The following is a 13,660-nucleotide window of genomic DNA, read 5'->3' as shown; positions in this document are numbered from 1 at the left end:
CATGAGGTTTAAAAGCATTTTAAAGCACCATGGTTACTGCAGTCTCACTCCTACACAGTAGGCATCATTTTAAAACTGCTTAATGGTAGGAGTACCACAGGAAATTGTACAGGAAGTACTTTATTTACACACAACTTTTCCAGTTGGTACTTGATAAGGGAGAGAACAAAATACAGTATTAAATGATGTTTAAGATACCCCAATATTGGTACAATTACCCAATCCCAATACCTGTGTTCTCAATGGCTTGCATTACAAAGATGGGTCATTTTGGGACTCAGCCTACAAGTTTCAGCTGTCAGGAATCTAGAAAAGGATTGTGGAGCTGCTTTTCTGGTGGGGGTATATAGACTGCCCCGTGTTCCTTGTAAATGCTTTGGTTAAATTTGTGTACATACATTTTCAGGACAGAGTTTGCAAGAAGGCATAAATTCTTTATTGGTAATGTTTTTCTCCTTTTCTTACCGCCTTAAGCCCAGTTCACACGGTAAGACTTTTACATCGACGGCCTAATTTCCAGACATGAGACCCCACACATGCAGATAAATTATCATGAAATTATTATTTTTGATGTTACAGTGTTTGGTGTGCAGCAATGCAGCAAAAACAACACAGCATCCAATGACACACATGGAACATTCTCCGGTCAGACAGGAAATCTCACAAGCTCAAACTACAGCCGTCTCGACGTGCTTTCGAACAGACCAGAGAGCTCAAAACACATCACACATGGTAGGATTATCTGATGAGAATATCTTTAGAGCCTTTACGGTAATCAGGCTTGTCCAGATCGTCAGAAAGGGAAGATCTGGTCAAAAAAGATTTTCCTATCAAGTGAAGAGGGTCTTACATGTTATATTTAAGGAGCCAGATTTTAATCTGTAGTTGTTGGATAAATTAAGGATTCTTTTGTCCTAGCTATTCCTAAGCTGTTCAGTGCCTATCTGTATTTTAATGAAAGGAAAAACGTGCAGAAACATTGGTATAAAAACATTGAAATTAACAATTAAAGACCAACCTGCTTCCCCATTCTCTGTCGAGACCTACAGTAACCCCTAATACTACCTGAAATATCCTCAATACATGATGTTTGGGGTGCCATCATAACAGAAACCAAGTGCATGAATCTAAAACTGAATCTCTGACCACATTAAGTCATTTCAAAATGACTAATAGTTTTATTCAAATCAACAGCAGCATTCAACCATCCACATTTGTCGACCACAATGAGAAATTGCGACCAGCTGCATTTATACAACACTTAAATTCAAATCGCTTCGCAATTTCTCCCTAATGAGCCATTCACAAACACTCCGTTAAAGCGTGAGGTGCTTGTCTGACAACTGGGAACAATTTGAGGTTAAGAGTCACGTTCAAGGACATGTGGATAGGAGGAGCTGTGGGTCAAGCTGTGTAGAAGGCGTCGTGCCAGGGCAGAATTAGTGCCAAATACCCAGAGTGACTGCAGAGTGTATTCTGAGTTTACGCCATGTATTAGTTTATTAAAAAACTTAGTAAAGAAAGTGGTGTGTCTCTAATTTTTCTGAAGCATTTTATATACATGTTTTAAGAAATGTGGAAATTAATAGCTTTTAATAAATTAATGCAATAAAAAGCTAATTAACTCATTTTAGATCATCGCTAATTTACATCAAACCAATTCTGGCCTAAAGTGAAAATTTGTATTTTCCCTGGCGATAGGGGGTAGTACATACCTAAATCACTGTAAGGAAGAGGTATTTTTGTATTCGAGTAAGACCTTACCAACCATCAATTTTAACTACATGGATATTTCCAGAGATTAACGGTTAAAAACTACACACCGTCTCTTTAAAGAATCTAGATGAAGCATCAGGATTAGTACTTTCATCAGAAACCCGCCACATCCAGTCCTATACATGTCTGCTGCCCCCTGGTGGAGGATCTACAGGTAGAAAGGGCTAATTGTATGGCTTTACTGTTGGTATAGTGTCCCATAGACACCCCGTGGACTGGTGCTTCCTACAGGAGTGGCTGTAGTGGCTGGTCGCTATCATAGATGGGTCTCAAGTTGCCCCCTCTGCAACTGGGGAAGGTGCTTCTCCAACTAAAAAACATTTCTTTCAACCCATTTCCTTATGTTTTTTTTTTCACAAAATCAGACACATGGAATGGCATGACAATTAAAATATAAATACAATTAAACTAAATAAATAAAAACACAAAATCCAAGCAGTCAATAGTAACAGTGATCTAGTTTCAAAAGTACGCTGGTTGTTGCAACCGTAGGCTGCACATAAACGGCCATAGTTGCTCTGTCTGCATTGTCTTTGGAGAGTAAGGAGACCCCTCCAATATGGCGGCAATGCTGTTACTCTCTCCAGCGCCCAATGGAGTGTCTATGTATTGATGTCTACGGTGTTATCTATCCATCCGTTTTCTGTAGCCGCTTGTCTGTGCAGGGTCGCGGGTGCTTCCGGGCAGTCTCTGGGCAAACAGGAGGGGTATACCCTGGATGGGGTGCCAGCCCATCGCAGGGCAACACAGAGACACACAGGACAAACAACCAAGCACATACACACTCACAGCTGAGGAAATTTAGAAAGTCATTTAAAAAAATCAAATTCTATACTGTTTTTTTTCATGTTCATCCTGATATTAATAATGTAATTTAATAACAATATAAAAGTACTCATTAAAATAAAGGAACATAATGTTTTATTTTTTATTTAAATAACCTAAATGAAAATGTTATAGTTTAGTAGTTTATTTTCTAGCTGAGTTCAGCATGTTTCAGTAAAATACAGGAAGTCATATATGCTCTTCTAAGCAGCTGACCTGCAAATTTAGATATTATTTAAAATAACACATTTTAGATTACTGACTTGCTTAGTGCGATACAAGTAAACATTCTTCCCTTTTCTTTTATACCTCAAAGCAGTAATAAAAGGTTTGTTTATTGTTCTTTTCCGAGTACTATTCCAACATAAACTATGTAGATGACTTTTTATTAAGTGTGTAATATTTATTTCATGGATGAAGTAGGTTTTAATGTTCTGCTTTGATTCTCTATTGAAAGACTGCGACATGTAAAGAAAACGTTTGATTTAAGTTTAGGTTTAACTAGGGATGAGCGAGAACACCACTATCTGTATCTGTATCTGTACTCGGAATGGGCGTGGCATAACCCGGAAGTGGGTGTGGTTTACATCAATATATTATTTTAAGTCTGAAATTGATATGGATTGATCAGAAGTTGCTATGTGTATTGTTTATTTGAAAACTATTTACAGAGCAGCCTCAGAATTGAGATTAAATATTTTTGATCACAATAGTAAAGGAACTATTACAGAACAAGTTTTTCAATAAAATCAGAACATTAATATTTAAGTGCATGAATTAATGCATCTGAACTCATGCAGTAGGAACTAGGAAATATGAAATGCTAGAACCAGACACAACTTTATACATATTTTTATTTAAATTTGATTAAACAGATTTTTTTCTTAACGTTCTTGGCATTTTGCCCCACACAGTTAAACAAAACAATGTTGATTAAGGTGTGTGTGTGAGAGAGAGATAGAGAGGGTGAGAGGGAGAGAGATGGAGTTAAAAAAAATAAAAAACCCGACCAGAGCGGAGGTAGGGAGTGACTGATGCAGCACGTCAGCTCTGTCTTGTCAAATGCACCATGTAAGTTACGAAAAAAGTCACTTTAAATATTCAACCGAAAAAGAGGCGAGCTGAAGAAAACCTAGGGAAAACTGAAGAAACGTGAGCAACAGTGAAGCAAGCATAGTGAGATCCGTTACTGTGTGTGTGTGTGTGTGTGTGTGTGTGTGGATGGGCCGGACGGACTGCTCTCCCGGCCGGCTAGAGAGTTTTGTATGTAGGGAGGGGCGGGCGCTCTATGTGACTGGCCAATCACAGAGCATGAAGACAGTCAGTTACCCAATGAGGATTTTCCTTCAGCACGATTACAGATATTTACGAGGTTTACTCGTTTCATGCTCGTACTCGTCAAAAATGCTTTATCCGTACCGGATACTCGTCTGAAACCAGTATCCGGCTCATCCCTAGGTTTAACATTTTTAAATCAAAAGCTTTGGGAGTTTTTTTTTAGAGTGTGGTGATGCTGCAGAACAAAAACGAATCAGTGAGCCACAAAGTGACCGATGCCGTCCGTACGGAGCATGGAACGAGTGAAGGTGTTATCGAGGGACTCTCAGAAACTCAGAGGATGAGGGAAAGCATGACTAAGCAGAAAAGGATGCAGACATAAAGCAGAAGTGACAAATGAGCTGCAGTCAGAGCGGATGACTTATTACCAAAAACAAGCAGGACTTGACCACTAAAAGTAACCGAGGGTATCTGCATCTCTCCACGACGCAATCCGCCTCTACATCATTAGATTTGACGCTTCTCTGAAAACGATCTGAACGGAAGGCTGAGCATGGTTTTCTGCTCTCGTATCTCCAAACAAATTACTTTTGTCATGGAAGGCAGCGTGTTGCATACTGAGAGAGGGAGCCATTTATTCTGGAGATGTGTTTGCTTGACATTGCACCAAGTTCAGGCGCGCAGATAGGGTGGGGGACGGGGCAGGGATCCCCACCCCGCCCCCCCACCAGATTCAGATCGACCCCGATCCGTCCCCCCCCAACTAAGGCCACAAAGAAAACAAAATCGGAGGTTAAGTGCTTGAAGCTCCTTTTTCCAATTACACTGAATGCAGCATGACGTAAACACCGACTCCAGAGGCGCCAAAGTGGTTGCTGCTAGGATGCAGGATGAAGCCAAAAAGATGAGCAGCGATTACTGCGTATTTAAAAAAGACCAAGAGTGTAAGTAGACGGGACCGATCTGTCTGTTTATGCATGTTGGTTCTAGTTTCAGTACGTTGTTGTCAGTGTTGGGACTTACTCGTTATAAGTGCCAAAGCCTCATTGCTGACTTTAACAAGTCTCATCTACAAACATGATCCTCATGAAGTTACTACTTTACACCAGAAGATAGTGGAGATGTGGAACCTTCAGGCTGAGCAAAGTTTGGGAATTTTTAGAGTTTGAAAATCGCCTCCTGCCGAGAGGCTCCCAGATGGGGAGAGGAGGAGATGGGTGCAGCATGAAGAGTTCAAATATGAGATAAAACGTATAATTGCCGGCAGGTCTGGTCTTTGTTGACTGATCACTTTGTCTGGTAATGACTGACTCTGATTATGAAGCAGAATATTGGCTCTGATGAAGAAATTCACTCATCCAGCCGGGACGATGGACGCTGCTGCAGCATCAGACAGCTGGTGCTGCACGAGAGGTGTGTGGAGTTTACAAGCTCCAAACGTTGGGTCTGATGTTGGTTTAACCTTCTCTGGGACGCGATGGACGTAGAAATGATGGTAAATACCGCTAATGTGACAGACGTAGCGACAATGTAAAAAAAAAAGAAGTCGTAAAAAAGAGGCAGATGCCGATGCGTTAGGTATGGAAGTCAAGTGTGCCACATAATCATAAAAAAAGTAAAATATAAAATTTCAAAAGAGATTTAAATATAAATTAAAACTTTCCAAATATAATGAAAATATATAAATAAGGTAAAATACGAAGGAACATCTGTTGGTCAGGCTGAAAAGTTTGGGAACCACTGCTCTAAGTCTTCGTCTTCGTCGTCTTCGTCTTCCTCCGCTTATTCGGGTCCGGGTCGCAGGGGCAGCATCCCAATTAGGGAGCTCCAGGCCGTCCTCTCCCCGGCCTTGTCCACCAGCTCCTCCGGCAGGACCCCAAGGCGTTCCCGGACAAGATTGGAGATGTAACCTCTCCAACGTGTCCTGGGTCGACCCGGGGACCTTCTGCCGGCAGGACATGCCCGAAACACCTCCCCGGGGAGGCGTCCAGGAGGCATCCTGACCAGATGCCCAAACCACCTCAACTGGCTCCTTTCGATCCGGAGGAGCAGCGGTTCTACTCCGAGTCCCTCCCGAATGTCCGAGCTCCTCACCCTATCTCTAAGGCTGAGCCCGGCCACCCTACAGAGGAAACTCATTTCGGCCGCTTGTATCCGCGATCTCGTTCTGTCGGTCATTACCCAAAGCTCATGACCATAGGTGAGGATTGGGACGTAGATCGACCGGTAAATCGAGAGCCTGGCTTTCTGGCTCAGCTCCCTCTTCCCCACGACAGATCGGCTCAGCGTCCGCATCACTGCAGACGCCGAACCAATCCGCCTGTTGATCTCCCGATCCCTCCTACCCTCACTCGTGAACAAGACCCCGAGATACTTAAACTCCTCCACTTGAGGTAGGACCTCTCCCCCGACCCGGAGGTGGCAAGCCACCCTTTTCCGGTCGAGAACCATGGTCTCAGATTTGGAGGTGCTGATCCTCATCCCAGCCGCTTCACATTCGGCCGCGAACCTACCCAGCAAGAGCTGAAGGTCAGAGCTGGATGAAGCTAGGAGGACCACATCATCCGCAAAAAGCAGAGACAAGATTCTCCTGCCACCAAACTCGACACACTCCACACCACGGCTGCGTCTAGAAATTCTGTCCATAAAAGTGATGAACAGAACCGGTGACAAAGGGCAGCCCTGGCGGAGTCCAACCCTCACTGGGAACAGGTCTGACTTACTACCGGCTATGCGGACCAAACTCACGCTTCTCTGGTAAAGGGACTGAATGGCCCTTAACAGAAAGCCACCCACCCCATACTCCTGGAGCGTCCCCCACAGGGTGCCCCTGGGGACACGGTCATAAGCCTTCTCCAAATCCACAAAGCACATGTGGATTGGTTGGGCAAACTCCCATGCCCCCTCCATCACCCTTGCAAGGGTATAGAGCTGGTCCACAGTTCCACGGCCAGGACGAAAACCACATTGCTCCTCCTCTATCTGAGATTCAACTATCGATCGGACCCTCCTCTCCAGTACCTTGGTGTAGACCTTTCCAGGGAGGCTGAGGAGTGTGATCCCCCTATAGTTGGAACACACCCTCAGGTCACCCTTCTTAAAGATGGGGACCACCACCCCGGTCTGCCACTCCCTAGGAACTGCCCCCGATGACCACGCAATGTTGTAGAGATGTGTCAACCATGACAGACCTACAACATCCATAGCCTTGAGATACCCAGGACGAACCTCATCCGCCCCCGGGGCTCCGCCGCTGTGTAGTTGTTTGACTACCTCAGCAACTTCTGCCCCCGAGATCGGACAGTCCATCCCCAGGCCTCCCAGCTCTGGTTCCTCCTCGGAATGCGCATTGGTGGGATTGAGGAGCTCCTCAAAGTATTCCTTCCACCGTCCGACTATAGCCTCAGTTGACGTCAGCAGCTCCCCATCCCCACTGTAAACAGTGTGAGCGAGTTGCTGCCTTCCTCTCCTGAGGCGCCGGACAGTTTGCCAGAACCTCTTTGGAGCCGATCGATAGTCTTTCTCCATGGCCTCACCAAACTCCTCCCACGCCCGAGATTTTGCCTCAGCAACTGCCACTGCTGCGCCCCGCTTGGCTATCCGGTACCTGTCTGCTGCCTCCGGAGACCCACAGACCAGCCACGCCCTGTAGGCCTCCTTCTTCAGCCTGACGGCTCCCCGAACCTCTGGTGTCCACCAGTGGGTACGGGGGTTGCCACCACGACTGGCACCGGCCACCTTACGACCACAGCTAGCAACAGCCGCCTCGACAATCGCAGAGTGGAACAAGGCCCACTCGGACTCAATGTCCCCCACTGCTCTCGGGACGTGGTCAAAGCTCTGCCGGAGGTGGGAGTTGAAGACCATCTTGACAGGTTCTTCTGCCAGGCGTTCCCATCAGACCCTCACTATGCGTTTGGGTCTGCCAGGTCTACGCGGCATGTTCCCTTGCCATCTGATCCAACTCACCACCAGGTGGTGATCAGTTGACAGCTCCGCCCCTCTCTTCACTCGGGTGTCCAAAACATACGGCCGCAGGTCAGATGATACGACTACAAAATCTATCATCGACCTGTGACCTAGGCTGCCCTGGTACCAAGTGTACCGGTGGGCATCCTTATGTTCGAACATGGTGTTCATTATGGCCAAACTGCGGCTTGCACAGAAGTCCAATAACAAAACACCGCTCGAGTTCAGATTAGGTGGGCCGTTCCTCCCAATCACACCCCTCCAGGTCAAGCTGTCATTGCCCACGTGAGCATTGAAGTCCCCCAGCAGGACAATGGAGTCCCCTGATGGAGCACTATCTAGCACTCGTCCCAGGGACTCCAAAAAGGGTGGGTACTCTGAACTGATATTTGGCCCATAAGCACAAACAACAGTCAGGACCCGTTCCCCGACCCGAAGGCGCAAGGAAGCTACCCTCTTGTCCCCCGGGGTAAACCCCAACACACAGGCAGAGAGTCTCGGGGCTAACAAAAAGCCAACCCCAGTCCTCCGCCTCTCACCCGGAGCAACTCCAGCAAAGTAGAGTGTCCAACCCCTCTCCAGGTCTCGGGTTCCAGAGCCAATGCAATGTGTCGACGTGAGTCCGACTATATCTAGCCGGTACCGCTCAACCTCTGCCACAAGCTCCGGCTCCTTCCCCGCCAGTGAGGTGACGTTCCATGTCCCAAAAACTAGTTTTCTTGTCTGGGGATTGGACCGCCAAGGCTCCCGCCTTGGTCTGCCACCCGATTCGCATTGCACCGGACCCTTCATGTTCCTCCTGCGGGTGGTGGGTCCACAGTTGGACGAGCCCATGTATCCGGTTCGGGCTGGGCCCGGCCGGGCCCCATGGGCGAAAGCCCGGCCACCAGGCGCTCGCTCACGGGCCCCAACCCCAGGCCTGGCTCCAGGGTGGGACCCCGGTAACCCTCCGGGCCGGGTACTCCGACTCTTCGTTTTAACCGCCATGAAAGATCCTTCGAACCGTTCTTTGTCTCACCCTTCACCTAAGACCTAAGACTGCTCTAAGTGACAAGTGAATTTCTTTTTTTAAATATATTTTATGTGCAGTTTTTTAGGGTTTTATGTTTTCTGTAAAGATCGGTATGCTGAAAATCGTTTAATGTTTTGCATAAAGCATGAGGTTTTGGTTAGTAATTGATTGGGAGAAAAACAAATGACTGAATTAAATAGTGGGGCGCCTCTGTCAGTGTGCCCCAGGGCAGCTGTGGCTACATCGTAGCTCATCACCATCAGTGTGAGAATGTGTGTGTGAATGGATGAATGATACACTGTAGTGTAAAGTGCTTTGGAGTCCTTACTCTGAGAGGCGCTATACAAGTGCTGATCATTTATCAATTATAGTGTTGATCAGGCAGAGCTTTCTTGCCGGCGTTCCACTGCAGAATCAGAATCAGAGAGAATTTTATTGCCAGCGCTCCAGCGATCCAGAGCATAGGAACTTGACTCCACAGTACAACCTGACCAAGGTTACACACACATATAGACAGGACAGATACAGGCAGACCACGGGAGCAGCCATGACGGCGCTCCTTTTAGTAGATGAAGAGGCGATTACATGAGGAGAGTTCAGGGGAGGGAGAAAAAGGCATTAACAGGGTTACACCGGCAGGGTGTAGCTCTCCAATGCAAAAAAACACCCAACATGTAAGCACGAACGTCACAGTTCACAACATGAGACCCGGTAGGTAGGGGGGAGGGGCTGGGACCCTGGTTTCCTCAGCGGGGGCTGCCTGTGTGGCGCTCAGTCAACTGAATCCGCAGGTGGGAGGGAGGTCACGGGAAAGCACAGAGATCAGTGAGTGCCTTCAACTTGATGACCTCGCTGTGCAGAGACCACAATCTGAAGGCGGGGGGTAGGTAGGGTTTCATAGCATTTGTCTGCATTCCTTCCATCGTGGGGGTTGTTTTGCACGCAACTCCAAGGCTGCTTATGGCGTCAGATTCGATAACAGAACTTTGTTTGGGACAGACAGAGATAATTTTTCTCTCTGCCTTAAAGTCTGTATTGATCATTCAACTCCTCCGGTGAAGCCAATTCGGTGATTAAACATCTCCACACCGTCCGGTGACCCTTTCCGAGATGACATCAATTTTGCATGCTAACACCGGTAACGCAGCTAAGACATTGTCCAGCTTGCGATTCACCTCGAGCAACCTCCCAGTCTGTGAGGTCTCCATGGTTGCGGGTCGCCCTCCAATCGCTCCCGTCATCCCAATTTTTCAGAAAACCAGATATCCTCCCACTCCAATCAGAAGAAATCCAGCGATCATCAGGCCAAATATCCACATATCTTCGACGTCCTCAATGGACAGCTGAGAGAGACAGATGATATTCCACTTCTTCCAGGAATCGAACATATATCCCGCTGCATGTGTCCCGTGAGGACAAGCGCGAGCCCCCTCCTCCGTTCTCATCGTAGGAAAAATCTTATCAATTGCGTTGAATGACCAATTAATGAAATCCATGCTGAAAAATAGTGATTGCCAGAGGAAATGCAGAGAAGCGCTCTGTAGGCAGACGGGACAAAAGAGCCTTGGGAAAACACAGATAAGGGAGCAAATGCAGAAGCGACTGTTCTCTGTGAGTGCTAGAAGAGACGTGGCTTCAAACACGTATATAAAAGTTAGTTTTTACGTAAACCATTGGATGAATTTGCACACACTGACTGAGCTCTAGTTAAGGCACTTGCAATAGTTTGTGTATGTATGTGTGTACGTGCATGCGTGTGTGTGTGTGTGTTTGGGGGAGGGTGCATTGGAAACCCCCCCCCCCCCAGTTTGAACATCCTATCTGCACCCCTGCCCAAGCTGAGGAAAGGTAAACCAAAGACTCCTGAGTGGAAACAGAAGGAAGCTGCTGGGCTGCTCGGCTGCAGCAACACAGAATGATGCAGTAAAGCATGATGATGGCGCCGTGCACCGCTTTCACGTCAGGATGCCGCTTTCACTTACTTTCCAAGACAATCTGAGATTTAAGAAAATTTTACTGACGAACGTTTGCCCTCCAGCAACGTGAGCTGGTGCTCATCCTGAATTGAGGACAGTTGTGGAGATGGAGCATCAACGATTGGTGTACCTGCAATCATCGTGACCTCTTAACCCTACTGTGTCCAGCTGCCTCGCTTCAGCTGAGACACTTCTGAGGATCTTGTGATTCCTCTGGCTGCCCTGCAGCCATTCCAGAGGCAGCAGAAGCAGATCTCGCTGCTCTGTCAGAAATATCTACCTAATGTAATTCTGACAGGTGACGGGGCATCAGAGCAGCTGCCAATCAGAGGGAGGACGTAGGATGAAAAATTCATCATCTAAGGCAACACCACATGAAAAAATAATTAGGCCCGAGCAGCGAAAGCGCTGCGAAGGCCTCTTGTTTTTGCTCTGTTTATTCTTTCTTTATTATTCCGGTGCCGCTTTGAACGGCTTTTTGGGGACCTTAACATACCCCAAAACTCACAATATTTTGCAAACTTGTCAAGCCTGGTGAAAAATTTGATATTTTAAAGGTCCCAAAAAAATCGCAAAGAAAATGGCTGAACAGCGCCCCCTAGAAAGTGAAAAAAAACCCCTCTCCATAAAGCCTAGTTTATCGTACAGTTATGAAATTTGGTACACTTGTAGTACTCAACAGTCCGCACAGAAAAGTTTCTTGCAAGCATGGTCAATATCAAACAGGAAGTCGGCCATTTTGGGTTGAAATGGCGATTTTTAGCCGTTTATGCCGTTTTTAGGGTCCGTTTCAGATTGGATTGCTCGATCATTTTTTGCACGATCGTCTCAAAACTGCTGTAAAATTGCTCAGAAGAGATGGGCGAACAAAATGAGACCATAAAATTGACTTTTCGTAAATACTGAAGGGGCGGGGCCAGGCCTCGAAGTTTGACTACTCGCCAAAAAAAATTAAATTGCTATAACTTCATAAATGAATGGAATAGAGTTACCAAACTTTCTGTGGTCATTCGTCATCCACCCACAAAGTAAACTGAATGGTCGGATGATGACATCACACAAGCCCCGCCCCCTCAGGACCAAAAAGGTCAAGTTTTACTGTGAAAAGTCCCAAATTGCCCCATTTCACTTAATCACCACAAATTTGTAGCTGGTAACTCAAGACAAGTGGGGGTTGCTTGGCGTCACTTTATGGGAGTTTTCGGCAGAGGGCGGGGCTGTGGCGGCGCGGCGAAGTCAGGCGTACCGCCGTGGCCTTACGTTTGCCTCCCATTTCGTCATTTCTAAAGATATCGTCACGAAACTTCTTGTGAGTGATCCTAGTCCGGTCCCTCAAAAAATCTGATGTCAACATCCGGTGGGCGTGGCCTATTTTCTGAAATAGCGCCCCCTAGGACCATACAAACTGTCAGCCCCAAGCCATGCTTTGACTGAGGATTACGAAATTTGGTACACTAATGTGGTGTCTCAGGACCTACAAAAAAGTCTCTTGGAGCCAAGTGCAAAGTCGCACAGGAAGTCGGCCATTTTGGTCCAAGTACGCGATTTAGTGGTTTTCGCACACGTTGTTTGGAGAGTGATGATCCGTCGCCCTTTTCACCAATCTCCTTCAAACTTCTGCTATGTACTCTTAAGACATAGGGGAAAAAATTCAACCGTCGGATTTTTCAAAAGTTGAAAGGTGTGGGCGTGGCTAAGCCTCAAACTTTGACCTGTCTCCACGCCACTCTTTTTTTCACAGCTCCCTACTGGACTCCTTTTACCCAATCACCAGGATTCTGTGGCAAACAGCAGTAGACAACTTGAGGTTACTTGTTCTCCAGTACTGGCAGGTTTTGAAAAAAGGCGGGGCTTTGGGAGCATGGCGAAAATCGCCATCACGCCATGGAAATACGTTTGCCTCTCATTTCTTCAGTTATCGTAATATTGCTACGAAACTTCTGGTGAGTGATTCTAGTCTGACCCCCAAGAGAAATAGACAGCTGAAGTTTGTGGGCGTGGCCTATTGTCATTAATAGCGCCCCCTAGGTCCATTTAAACTAATAGCCCCAAGCCATGCTTTGACTGAGGATTACGAAATTTGGTACACTAATGTGGTGTCTCAGGACCTACAAAAAAGTCTCTTGGAGCCAAGTGCAAAGTCGCACAGGAAGTCGGCCATTTTGGTCCAAGTACTCGACTTAGTGGTTTTCGCACACGTTGTTTGGAGAGAGAGATGCTCCATCGTCCTTTTCACCAATATCCTTCAAACTTCTGCTATAAGACATAGAGGAAAAAAATCAACTGTCGGATTTTTCAAAAGTTGAAAGGTGTGGGTGTGGCTAAGCCTCAAACTTTAACCTGTCGCCATTACATTACTTGACTTAATAACTCCCAAGTGCATGATCAGATCTATTTCAAACTTTGTCTGTGTGATCACTGACCACATCTCAAGACAACGACAATGTGGACAGCTGTCATCACCTAAGCCCCGCCCCCTCACTACAGGAAGTCCATTGTTTTATGGTGAAATGCCCATATTTGTCCCCTCTAATTTAGTGAACATGACACTAAGGTCATACACTGTCTTCATGATGTTGTAATGACCATTCAGATCTGATAGCTTTCCAGAAAGGGAGGGGCTTTAATGCCATGGTGAATGCTGGCGTGACGCCATGACCTTACATTTGACTGTAACTTCCACAAACGGCCTCCGATTAGCCCGAAACCGAACATGGCAATGAACAATCATGCCTTTTAGCAAATGAGGCACAAACGGTTGGTGAATGTTATATAATGTTACCGATGCTGACCTCAATGGGACTTTTCTGTAGTTGGTCACAGT

General features: G+C 46.5%; 1 protein-coding gene across 4 annotated transcripts in view; it reads right to left on the bottom strand.

Moving 5' to 3' along the window:
* gria4b (glutamate receptor, ionotropic, AMPA 4b) overlaps nt 1–13,660 on the bottom strand; it is a 248,566-nt gene that overhangs the window by 49,626 nt on the left and 185,280 nt on the right. The window lies entirely within an intron of this gene.

The sequence above is a fragment of the Nothobranchius furzeri genome, chromosome 10 (assembly GCF_043380555.1).
Source record: "Nothobranchius furzeri strain GRZ-AD chromosome 10, NfurGRZ-RIMD1, whole genome shotgun sequence".
Lineage (NCBI taxonomy): Eukaryota > Metazoa > Chordata > Actinopteri > Cyprinodontiformes > Nothobranchiidae > Nothobranchius > Nothobranchius furzeri.
This window is presented reverse-complemented; position numbering and strand designations above follow the sequence as displayed.